Source organism: Sceloporus undulatus, chromosome 7, assembly GCF_019175285.1.
Source record: "Sceloporus undulatus isolate JIND9_A2432 ecotype Alabama chromosome 7, SceUnd_v1.1, whole genome shotgun sequence".
NCBI lineage: Eukaryota > Metazoa > Chordata > Lepidosauria > Squamata > Phrynosomatidae > Sceloporus > Sceloporus undulatus.
Window position 1 is genome coordinate 50712789 of NC_056528.1, and position 13198 is coordinate 50725986.

At 45.8% G+C, this 13198-nt stretch overlaps 1 protein-coding gene across 1 annotated transcript in view; it reads right to left on the reverse strand.

The window, feature by feature from the left end:
- Window positions 1–13198, reverse strand: part of AR (androgen receptor) — a 127882-nt gene that overhangs the window by 17021 nt on the left and 97663 nt on the right. The gene's annotated exons all lie outside the window — the stretch shown is intronic.

The window sequence follows — 13198 nt, forward strand, 5'->3', positions numbered from 1 at the left end:
AGGGAGATCTGACCACCATGGATGGACCATTGTGAACAGACCAGTGGAAAGGGAGATCTGACCACCATGGATGGACCATCGTGAACAGACCAGTGGAAAGGGAGATCTGACCACCATGGATGGATCATCGTGAACAGACCAGTGGAAAGGGAGATCTGACCACCATGGATGGACCATTGTGAACAGACCAGTGGAAAGGGAGATCTTACCACCATGGATGGATCATCGTGAACAGACCAATGGAAAGGGAGATCTGACCACCATGGATGGACCATCGTGAACACACCAATGGAAAGGGAGATCTGACCACCATGGATAGACCACCATGGATGGACCAATGGATAGGGAGATCTGATGGCCATGGATGGACTACCATGAACAGACCAATGGAAAGGGAGATCTGACCACCATGGATAGACCACCATGGATGGACCAATGGATAGGGAGATCTGATGGCCATGGATGGACTATCATGAACAGACTAATGTAAAAGGAGATCTGAACCACCATGGATGGACCACCATGAACAGACCATGGAAGGAAAGATCTGACCAGCATGGATGGATGGCCATGAATGGACCAATGAGAGGGTATACCTGCCTGTATTCAATGGCCTATAAACTTGGCTTTCATGGAGCCAAAAAGGAGGTTGTTCTTTGAAGGAACTGAAGATTAGCATTTTCCAGAACATGCTCAGAGCAATGTATGACTTATTCAAAAATACAAAACCGCACATTAAGAATACATCACATGACTTAAAAAACTTATAGGTAATAAAAATGCTTGGCGTTAAAAACCAAAACAAATTTAAAGAGGGGAATGGCCTGGCAGAGGAACCAATGCCGACGGTGCCACGTATGCCATCTACTCTTTTTTGCCAACCTATCGCCGGCGGTCGGACTGGTTCTGCAGGATTTTGAAGTCCAAATATTGCTCTTAAAACCTTGGAAGAGAAGTGGAACCTGGGCCCTGGCAGCTACTTAAAAGATTTCAGGCATAGATTAAAGATGCAGATCTTTGCTTAGCTCAAAGGTTTTCCTCTCTGATCAGTTAGATCATGAGATCCTACCTAGAGAAGAGGAAGAAGCAGAAGCAGCAGCAGAACAAGGGCAAGTTTCCATACTTTGGTCCTGGTTTTGCAACTATTTTTGCCAAATAGGGGTTTGGGGTTTTTGGTTTTTTTTGCACCGTTACCTAAATCCTATTGTTAATCTTCATTAGGCGAGGCTCATTGTATCAACTGGATTTCCCTATATGTTGAATCACCAATTGGTTTGCTCAAGCTGCAATTAATCAAAAATTTAACCATCATCCATCCATCCATCTATCATTATTGATGCTAAGAAAGTGCTTTGTCTTTTGGCTCTTTTTTTGTGAAAAACCGTGCCGTGGCTGACAATTTTTTTCAATGGAGGCTCTTATGGCACCCTGTTAATGACACACATAAGTGTAAGTTGTGTGACATCTGTGGGGTAAGTTGTTCACCATAGTGTGACAATTGCAGTCTGCTGACTGCGGTGGAAGTAGAGTTGCACAGACAGCAATACTGTGCACTGTAGTTGCACACTGCGCACTGGCAACCAGTCAATGATATGTGTTGCAAAATGCTGCTGTCCTTCATGAGGGTTGTGTAGTGCTAGTGTAACATGTCCACATTTTTGGGAGTTTTATGCTATGCAGAAAGGATGTTGGACTGCAGCCTCTGACTCGCTTTCTGAATGTCAGTGACACCACTTCCAAGTCTTCCTTATCTCTAGGGTGGATCCATAGGCCTGTCTGTAGTATTGGCATTTAGGGATATCAACATTTTGCTACTTTCCCCTGCTCCAAGCACATTTTAAAAAGCATTGAACAGTGGTTCCCAACCTTAGGGCCTCCCAGAAGCCCCGGCCAACTTGACCAACAGTTGAGAATGATGGGAGCTGAAGTCCAAATCATCTGGAGGACCAAAGGTTGGGAACCAATGATAGAAGTTTGGCCATCAAAATGGAAACTGTAAGAGAAGTAGAAGGGGAAAAAATAATCTCTGGATGCCTTTTGGAAAAAGCTTTCAGGGGGCTTCAGATGTTCAAAACCCTTCTGTTTACTTATGTAAGGTTTACTTGACATGTGCATGAAGTTAGTTCTGAATAAAACGTTTGCCCCAATACATCAAACTGCTTTGTTTTCGTGTCTGTTGCGTAGGAACCTATTCCTATTCTTTCCACTATACTTCTGCCTCAGTAAAAAAAAGTCATGCCCAGGAACACATCAACTTTGTGAACGGAGGTCTACCTTCATGTCAAGAGTGGTTACACTTGGTGTTTCAGCTGGGCAGCTAAACCTCCAACATGTCCTGGGCCTTAAGTTCCTCCATTGAAAAAGGTCAATTAATTTACTCACCCACCAGAAGTGTATATATGTAGGAGAAGGCTGTGGGTGTCTCCAATTGCAACCCTAGGAACCCCACTTAACACAACCCCTGTGGAAGTGCAACCCTTGAGGCGACTATTTGGACCTGGCCAAATTTACCAATCCGTTTTCCCCTCCGAGAGAGATGCCTACATTGAACCAAAAAATTCTCCCATGTGTTTAGCCTCAGTGAAATGTTTTATTTACTTGTTTGTTTTTGCAGTGAGGATGTGTTCCTCAAAGCAAAGCTAGCTGCAAGTCTTGCCAAATGGCCACAAAACTTGAATTGCATTTTCCAAAGGACCCAAAGTAGGACTTGACAGACAACAAGAGCTGACTTTGTGTGGTCCTCTCCTTCTTTCCTCTCTGAAAACTGTCCTACTCACACAGCGCAAGAAGCGAGAGGCATGTCTCAAGATGCTCCAAAGACGGTGGTTTCATTAGAAAATTAATAACCGTGGTGCTTTTAAAACTGGCCGTCTTTGGAGTATTTGGAAACGTGTCTCTGGTTTCTTCTGTGGATTCCATCAAGTGCTTCTGAGTTTCTGCTTCTTCTCGTCACACAAGGCTTACATCTGGACACCAGAATGAACTTGTTTCACAAACGCTTTCCAAAAACAGACATGCAGAGATGCAATATCCATTTGGTAATGGAAACTCCTTTGACATTTGTACGCAGACAGGTCTGAATCCTACGCTCCCTCAGCATTGCATAAATACCCACATGAGCATGGAATGAATTTTCAAAAATATTCAAAAAATGGCCCAAAACATGTTTTTCAAGTGCTGAGAAAAGCTGACGAGAAAAATCCCGGACTGACAGAAATCTCCGCAGTTCGGAACTTATTCTGGACAAAATTCACGCACGGTTGTTTTGCATAGAAAGCAACATTTTCTGCATAGGATAATTCAACACAGAAATATCAATTTCGGCACAGAAAATGCTACAATTGGGAGTTTATTCTGCATAAAATCTGCACATGGTTGATTTGCATAAAAAATAGCAGAGACAGTGTGACTTATCTAAAGTCAGCCAGAGGGTTTCCATAGACGAGTTGGGACTTAACCCTGGTCTCCCATTGGGTTTCCATGGCTGAACAGGCATTTGAATCCATGTATTTCACAGTCCCTAATCCAGCAGTAAAACCACTACACCACACTGCTGCCATGTTCTGTGCCTTGGCTCTGAATTAGAGATGAGCCTGACTTCTCCTAGGGTTTTCTTGGCAAGATTCAGACGAAGGAGGTTCGCCATGGGCTTCCCTGAGGTTGGGACCGAGTGACCAATTTCCGCCATTCATCTCAATATAAAACTGTATTTAAGTACTTAAAAAAAACCGTACAACCCACACTATAGTTTTGGAATATGTAACATTACAGTAAAAGCATACCAGCAGCCTAACGGTTATAAGCAATTCAAGACAGTCTCAGCAAATTAAAACCTCATGCTACTCCCCAAGACCCTTTCGGTGAACCTCTTTCCCATATTTGTGTGGATAGGTCTGCAAGTTAGCAATCTGGACTGGCAAGCATGTCAAAAGAGCTGTGAATTGCACCTCTAGTACTGCTACAGTGGCCCCACAATATCCACAGGCATTTGGTTTCAGAATCCCACAGAGATAGGAAAAAATGTGGACGTTCACGTCCTTATTATACAATGCAGCAGTGGAAGTGGTGGCATGTCCTGGGCACCAGGCGCACACTTTTCAGCCTCCTTCACCCCTGGAAAGGATGCCAGCCAACCACTTCCATCTTCAAACCAAAGACATGGCAGCACCAGTCCTCCGGAGGTGGAGGAGGCTGAAAAATTTGGGTTTTGTGGCCAGGACTTGCCACCGCCTTCACTTTTGGGGGGGATTCACGATTCTTTGCAAGGATAAGAGCATGTAGAAAGGGTTAACACACAACCGTGGCCCCATGATACTGACATGATACTGCTCCCCTATGGTTATTAGAAGTTAAAATTTCACAGACATATATAGTGCTGTTGAACCCTGTACAAAGCATAGCTGAAAGTTATTTCTTCCTGTTTCCTTATCAGAACATCGGGCATCACTCTTCGGGCAGAAGCACTTAAGGACTTTGGGCAACACAGAAAGTCTTGGCGCAAGATGTCATGATGGTCCTCTGGCTTTAATGGCTTTGGGGAAAAAGGGGGCAGGGAAGAGATAAATTCATGGAGGAAGAGAGCTTTCTTAAGGGTCATCCATTACAATGGAACCAGGTTGAGAGGTGCCATTTGTTCCTCAGAATAGCCGTTCTTCGGGAAAGGAGTGTCACAGAGACATCTTGCTGTCTAGTATTGGAGAAACGTGGGATTAAAGGGGATCCCAGTATGACCCAGAGAACTCTTCTTAAGTTCTGAGCAGCTCGGGAAGTCTCCGGCGGAAGGGAGGTCCACGGGTGGAAGGCAGCCACCCAGAGCTCCTTGATGTCTGGATGCGGAGAGCCGAGGGTACTCTGGCCAGTCATGATGGGGCGCAACGTGCGGCGCTTTCTCTGGAATGCGGCAGCCAACCTGATAAGGGCCTGAGTGGGCAGAACCTGTAACTCAAAAGACAAAATCATGTGCATCACGGAAAGCAACAGTGTGGGAGATGTGAAGGCATGCAGCGCTGAGCTGGTCACTTTGGACGGCTCGCTGCAGCCTCCTCACTTGTCTGCTAATATGCAATAGAAACAGCCAACACTCCTTGGGAAATGGGCTTGGCTGAGAAGAAGACAGCACTGCGCAAGGGACTGTAGTGGCTCCTGGAAAGAACTGGCTGTTGCTGTCACTGAGAGGCTTCCCAACTGATGGCATCTTGGTTCCAGGTTCAATAAAGCCAAAATGTGCCACGTTCCAGGCTTCCAGGTCAGTCAGTCAGTGAATCCACCTTGGATTTTAGCGTCAAACGTCATTGAACCTGTTTTAAGAGCCTGCGCAGAGATGTCTGCCCATCTCTGGGGACCTGCCTGGGCCATCTCCTGATGTAGGGCTGCAGGTGACAGTTATTTTGGGATTGTTAGGGTCTCAGAGTGCCTGATAGCCTTGCTGGTACTGGGATTCCAAGATCCCCAGCCTCTGGGAACAAGACAAGGATGTCATTCCTGGGGTGGAACAGGTCTGGTTTCCTTGGGGGGGCCTTGACTAGAAAGCTCTATTCAGGTGTTTGATCTTCTGGAGTATATGGAGGGGCTTTCCTGCCAAAGCTGGCTCTTTGGTGGGGTGAAAGAGTGGCAGAAAGCAGGAAAGGAGGAGTTGTTGGTTTGGTAACACAACCTTCCTCCAGCGGCCTGACCTCCCCAGGAGAGGAGTAAGGGAGGGATGGAAGAGAGGGGAAAAGAGGGTCAGATGTAGGCTATGCAGGTGAACCACAGCAAGAATGGAAATGGAACCTACACTCTGAGTGTAAGGCCTGACTCTCTCCTGAAGGGTCCCAGAAATCTCCGCCAGCCAGCACTAGGGATGCAAGGGCTGGCTCCCTCCAACGGGGTCCCTGGGTCTGGCTCTGGGGAACCTGTGTGCTTTGATGAGGAGGTTTAAGAGCCTGCCTGGATGCCTCCTTCCACCTTCTGCCTCACTCCCTACCCTACCCTACTCTACCCTACCCTACTTCTCCTACCTTCCATCCCTTACTGTACCTTACCCCTCTTTCCTAGGCTATCCTCCCTCCTTCCCTCTCTCCGTACTCTAACCCACCTCTATCCTTCCCTCCATCCCTCCCTTACTTCTCCTTCCTTCCATCCCCTACTGTACCCTAACTTGCCAGTCCTTCCTAACCTCCCACCCTCTCCTACTATACTCTAGCCCACATCATCTTCCTCCCTTTCTCCTCCCTTTCTCCTTCCTTCCATCTTTCCCCTACTTCTCCTTCCTTCCATCCCCTACTGTACCCTACCCTACCAGACCTTCCTATCCATCCTCCCTCCCCTATTATACTCTACCCTACATCTTCTTCCTCCCTTCCTCCCACTTCTTTTTCCTTCCTTCCTACTCCTATCTGACCCTACCTTTCCTTTCTCCCATCCCCTACTGTCTCCTACCCTACTGCTCTTGCCTATCCACCTTCTACCCTACCTCTCCTTTCTGAGTTCCTGCTGCCTGCTTTCTCTGGGAGTGAGACCCTTTTAGGAGTGTACTGAAAGGAAGGGTTCTATTAGGCTCGACTGGTGGGCAGCAGGCGGGTTAGTGGGACAAAAGGAGGGAGAATTCAGAAATGGGAAATGCGTAAGGCGATAGGAAACAGTGAGAATGCCAGCAGTGAAGGTCCAGGTCTCATCAACCAAGTCTAGTGGAGTGAGGGTCAATCAGATATCCTTGCAGAGTTGACCCACTCAAGGTGGGTAGCAAAGAGTTGGACATGCTTGTCCTCCAAGCAAACTTTAGATTCTGGACTAAACCCCAGAATGGCTCCACTGTCCCAGTGATGCAGAAGCCGTAAAGCATCACTGCTGCATTCTATTGTGAATCTAGGAGAGCTGAAACCTCCTGTAACCTTGCAGGCTCATCACTGTAGTTGAGACTGCAAATGAATTGGGTGACGTTCACCCAATGCATAGGATAAGGGTAAAAAAAAAAATACCAATCAAACATGCAGAGAATTCCCCCCTATATAGTAGGCTATGGACTTAGACTATAGGATGTGTTGTTATTCTGTAATTTCTGTGCATTTTGTGGTCAAGCATGCATTTTAAGAAGAGAAGATGGGATTGATTTGTAATGCCAAGGCATAATTCAAATGTCTTGGACATGCAGCCCACATGCCTTTGGTATGGCAGCATTATGTCTGCTTAGAGTCAAGGCAAAGACACAAACAAGGATATGAATCAGGTGTGTCAAGTAATCCATCACTTACTTGAACACTCAGGCTCTTGTTTGGATGGAAGGCCCCATAGTGCAACACCGAAACTGTCTTCCAAGTAAATTTGAACTTGGAAGAAACTAGTTACAAATGCCAGGTTACTTGTAATTAGTTCCTTTTCCCCAATAAGAAAGGCATGGTTAAGTGACATGCTGCTTATAACTTAACCACTTCACTTATGTTATAATGTTAACATTTGAGTTGCTTTTACAGATTTGGGGTACACCCATGATGACCCCAATGCCTCTTTTAAAATGTCCTCCTGTGCGCCATGCGGATTACGGCTGGAACAGGAGACTGCTTCCAAACAAGAGGTTTTGCGTCTGCCCCATTTTGTACAGATCTTAAGATGCTCTTTCCTCCTGTGAATGTAAGGAACGAAGAGGAGAGGGTTGGTGCAACAACGGAGACTTTTGCACTGCTGTAAGGAATATTGCCCCAATTGCGGCTACTTAGGGATATAACGGATGTCCACAAGTTTTCTATTCCTCAGTGAGCAACTGAAGATCTCCTTGAGAAAACGATCAGCCGCCTTGTTTCCCTGAGTGCCAAAAATCACTGAAAATGCAACACGCTTCGTTTTTTCTCTCGTAATCACAGTCACTGAAAATCTATGGGATTATTTGTTCTCGTCTAGAAGAAGGAAACAAGGGAAAAGTTAAGCCACTACAGACAAAGAGATGGAGTCTGAATGCTCCCCTTTACAAATTGCACTGGGCTGGAAAACAAGCTTTTGCTTCCTTTGAGTCAGAAAGGAGTTATTGAAACGTGTATGTTTTCAGCCTTTGAAAGTATGTCTGTGCATTGTTCATGGATACCTTTGTCAGAGGTGCAAGCCTGATCTACACTGAAAACTATACCACTGTTTTATTAATCCCAGGTTTGTCTTTAAATGATGATGATGATGATGATGATGATGTAAGCAAGGATCACCCTCCAAAGTGAACTCCATTCAAAACATTAGGCTAACATGGATCTCATTGGCTGTTTGATGTTGGTATGTTTGGGCAGAACCCAATATAAATTTAAGGAGACAGGGGTTTCCTTGCAGGAAAGCAGAACCATAATGGGAAGGCTGGACTCAGACAAGTGAGATGACCCATTTAAAGGCATAAAGGGGTTCAGTGCCCATTGGCAGATGTACTTCATTCAAGGTTTCTTCTTTGCATCACACTCAAAGGAGCCAAAGGTCTGCCCTCCCATGGGATACTGCTTCCCATCTCTCTGGAGGGAAGACAAACCAAGGCAGGGAATTCAAAGCTATAGCTGTGTTAGTCTGTAGGATCAGTATGTAGAGAGATCTTGTAGCACCTTTGAGACTTGTTGAAAGAAAGAAGTCGGCAGCAGGATCTTTCGCAGATGCTTTTGGTGGATGGACATATATATATATATATATATATATATATATATGCCATAGGGATGTGAGGATGTCAATTCAAACTGGGGAGGGAATGAAACAGAACCCCCCTCAAAACAGAGACACTGGCGCAATCCCAGGTTATCCAAATGTCTGTCGCCAACAGGATTCCTAATTTCTGTCTGGCTGATCACTGAATTCTCCTCCAATTCTTGTCGGTGTGTTGAGTTTGCAGTCAGAGTTCAACAGCACTTTGTGTTTGTGTGTCATTTTCATAGTTGCTGATGCCATCTCCTCCCCATCTTTGTCATCAATTGTTGTCATCATCTTCCTCCTCCTCTTCTTCTTCTGATTCCTCCTCTTCCTCCTTGTTAGTTCATTTCATTTTATTCATTCCTCCTCTTCCTACTCCCAGTGCAAAACCATTCCCTTAAGTCCTCCTAGCCACGCTCGAACTGAATGCATGCAGGTGCCCAAATGGCGTTAGCAGAGCGATGATAATCCAACACTGTGGAATGCCAGCCGCCTTTGTTAGCTCCATTATGCCAAACCATCCAAACTTGGTCAGCAGCACCAGCTTGGGATCTAAGCGCTCAAGTGCGCTTCTCCGGCCTTCATGCTCCAGGAGGAGAGAGGGCTGTTTCCACTTAACACATTTTGATGAGCTCTGTGAAGCTGGCACTGATGTGCTAACAAGGAAACACAAGCCAGGCAGGTCAGCCGCATGAAACACGTGTGCGCTCAATCCTTGGCTGGCTCCAAGCTTTGATTTTCTTCATCCACCTCCATCCTCTTTAGTTCTTGATATGAAAAATATCGAGGGTGAGTTCCTCCCTGATGCCTCAAAGTCCCTTAATCCTCCTTTCCAAATTCACTGAAATCTCCCCGAAGGATGTCGAGGGAGCTTTGCGAACGGTTGGAAAGAAGGAGTGTAAGAAATACTCACTTCTCTTATTTTTGCTCCCTTGACACACTAGGGTTGCCCATTGGGGAAATAATGGATAGGATGTGTATCTTTAATGGCTGTGCAGAAGAAGACAATATTTCAGCAGCACTCTTGGTGGGAAATAAAACTGCAAGAACTAGTTTGCTGAGTACGGATCAATGGGTTTACCTGTATTTTCAGACCCTGCTTGGGAACCTGGCTGCCATCATAGCCAACTGGACTTCAAGACTGACCGCTAAACAGCTACACAGGGCTAGCGTCAGCAAATATTGCAAGTCTCCTCCTCTTCCCAAAGGAAGACAAACCTATGTACCACTGCTCTTGAAATACCGCAACAAGCAGAGATGAGGGGAGTTCATCACACAATACATATAGTATTATTGCAGAAACGTCTGTCCCAGAGCTCAATAGCTCCTTGTGGAGCATAGGCTTGGTAGCAAAGCCATGGCCGCCTCTGTGCAAAACTTGAAATGGCCCTTTTAAGTCCATCCTCCTTAATGCTGTCTGACCACATCATGGCTGTCTATCAATCTAACCCCGCGAATGAGACGCAGGGGACCTCAGCTGCCACTTGATGGTCTCCATCCTTATAGAATAAACGAAGAAGAGCTTGGGAGGGAAAGGCCCCTTGTTTGCAAATTCTGCCCCCTTTGCATTGAAAAGCTTTTGCAAGACTTTTTTTTCTGTAGCAGCCTTTTCCAGCCAAGACAACTCAAAATTTGCCAGAGAGATGTTACACACACAAACACACAATGCACTCGTGGTGACTATTTCCTATCTACGGCCTCCTCATATGGTGAAACAAGCACATGTTGGGTGCTGTGACATTAATTTTTTCCCTTTGAGAATACAACATATCATTTATTCTTCTTTAAAAAAGGCAATCAATCATGCAAACCCAGCAAAAACGTTGACAAGGGCGGATAAACAAACTCCAGAAAGCCTCCTTCTGCGTGACTCAGACAGAAAACGGCCCGCCAGATTCAGCAACGTTTTATAAGCAGGACGGCATGTATTCTGCAGCAAGCGCTTTCTGAAAAGAAGTGTTTCTGAGAGCAAACATATACAGATATATTTGGAGCCGACGGAGATATTTCAGTTTATGTGGTTTGTGAGTCATTAGCATTTATATCCTGCTCTTTCTCCAAACTCCTCAAAGCAACGTACAACCTTTCCTTCCAGTTGACCGCATTAGCTTTATGACAACCCTGTGAGGTAGACTGGGAGAGTGACCGGCCCAAGTTAATGGCTGAGTACAAAATGGAACCCTTTACACAAGCTCTCTAGACCAGTGACCCCCTTGTGGCCAGAAATCCCGCCCCTTTTCTAGCTGGCGGCCTCCTTGATTGGTTGGGAGGCCAGAAAGGGGCAGGACTTCTGTCTGCTTACAAGCCCCAGTGGCCTTTGCAACCAGAAGTCCTGCCCCTTCCCAACCTTCCAAGCAATCAGGGAGGCCACTGGCCAGAAGAAGGGATGGGGCTTCTGGTCACAAAGGCCGCTGGAAGCCCCAGGCGATCATGGTGGTGGCAGCGGCGGTGGCAGCTCCGCGCGATCATGGCGGCGGATGGCCAGAGGAGACTTGGCTGCCCTGGAGGAGGAGGGTTGGACCCCAACCTGGTGACCCCCGAGAAAGGGTCATCTGACCCCCAAAGTGGTCGCGACTCCCAGTTTGGGAACCACTGCTCTAGACTCCCTAGACTCCACCAGCTCTCTAGACTTTCAACAATGTTACGTATGGATGAGTATTAAAGGGGGGGGGAATAGCTTGCTACACTGAATTAAGAGGTTTATATCAAGGGTCGGCAAGTTCTTTGAGGGCCACATTCATTGTGACAGATGTCCCCAGGGGCCACGTTCTAGTGGTGGATCCAAAAATGCCAGCCATATTTACTATGAATTAATCCTTAAGAGAAGCATTTCAACTCACAGAATGGGGGGGGGGATGTTACCGAAGCTGGAAAACCCACAAAACCAGGGTGTTATCTGGGGAAGCCCCTAGAAGAATGGACTGTGGCTCCAGCAAATGATTTACACCTCGCGCAGGAATCTTTATTGAGGACCATAAAAGATAAGGAGGTTGTCATGCACAGAGCTCACCGAGTTCAAACCTCTCTCGGGTTCAAACATGGGTAACCCTTGGCAAGTCCCTCTTTTGCAACCCAAACTCCTTGTCAGGATGGTTGGATGCAGGAAAGATAAGGGAAAGGATGGAAATATGCTCAAACTGTTCTTGATGGGGCAAAAGAAACTACGCTGGGGATGCAATTCTTGAAAGAAGCAACCATCAATTTAAGCCATTTTCTTCCCAGTGCAAGAAAAGTCTTCATAAACTATTGAAGTCTATCTGCAATTTGAGACTAGCTCTGCTCAAAATTTGTATGTGGCTATTTCACACAGACAAAGCATTTTCTATTCAAATCATCTACAGGCGATTTTTGTGCACAATTCGTCCCCAATCGCAGCCTTTCCTGCAAAACGTTTTGCACAGAAAATGCTGTTTTCTGTGCAAAAATACCAAGAGTGAATTTTGTGCGGAATAAGTCCAAAAGTGTGAAAAATGTCGCCAGTCCAGGATTCTTCTCAAAGAGGTTTCTCAGCGCTTGAAAAAACATGTATTATGATGGCATGCATTTCGGCTTATAAAAGAAACAGAAACTGGGCACATCCAAAGGAATCCACGGAAGGAACTGGAAACGCATCTCAAGATGTCCAAAGGGTTGATATTTTATGAATTAACCCCCCCCCCCCCCCGTCAATGCATTTCATCCTGTGAATATAAGCCCTTCCTTGGGCTACTCAGATCCAAAGTTCGGTAATTTCAAACCATTTGCAGAACTACTAAAACCAATAAATGGTTTGAGAATTCCCGGTTCTAACATATCTGAACTTGGATTGTAAGTTGCCACCGAGAAAGGCCTTGGAAGTATATGTAGGATGAAACATGCCCAGCTAACTTAGAAAATAACTAATAACTAACTAAGGCCTGTTACAGACAGGCCAAAATAAAGCTGCTTCAAGTCACTTTGGTATTTCAATGATGCATGAGTCCTAAGAGTCCAAAAGTTGCACCAAAGCTGCACTCCAGTCCTTAGGACTGGAGCATGGCTTTGGTGTGGCTTTTGGACTCTTAGGACGCATGCATCATTGAAATACCATACCTCCAAAGTGACTCAAAGCTGCATTATTTTGGCCTGTCTGTAACAGGCCCAAATAATCATTTTGAGCATCTTGAGACTTGTCTACAGTTTCCTAAGTCAGACTCAGGGCATTGCAACTCACTTCTATGGACAGATGTTCTCTGCCAAATGCACAATGGAGAAACCCGCTCCATCCTACATTTTCTCAGTTGCAGTCTCCCCATCATTGAAGCCAGCCATTTTCTAGTTAGTGCGAAATAGAGGAGCAACAGAGATGTGTTTTCTTGTAACTTGACACAGAGCAATGACATTATCTGCAAGGATGTCCGGAAGATCCGCGGATGACCATGGAGACACCCATCATTGTGTCCAGCTATAGGAAAATAGCTAGATGCTTCTCTGCTGCTCCTCCTCTCCAGTGTCCACCAGTAAGAAACTGGGATGAGTGGCTGCAATGTGGGGTGGTGGTTTGGAAAGTTTGGATGAGAGACTATCATTGCTATAGATTCCAGTACAAGATTGT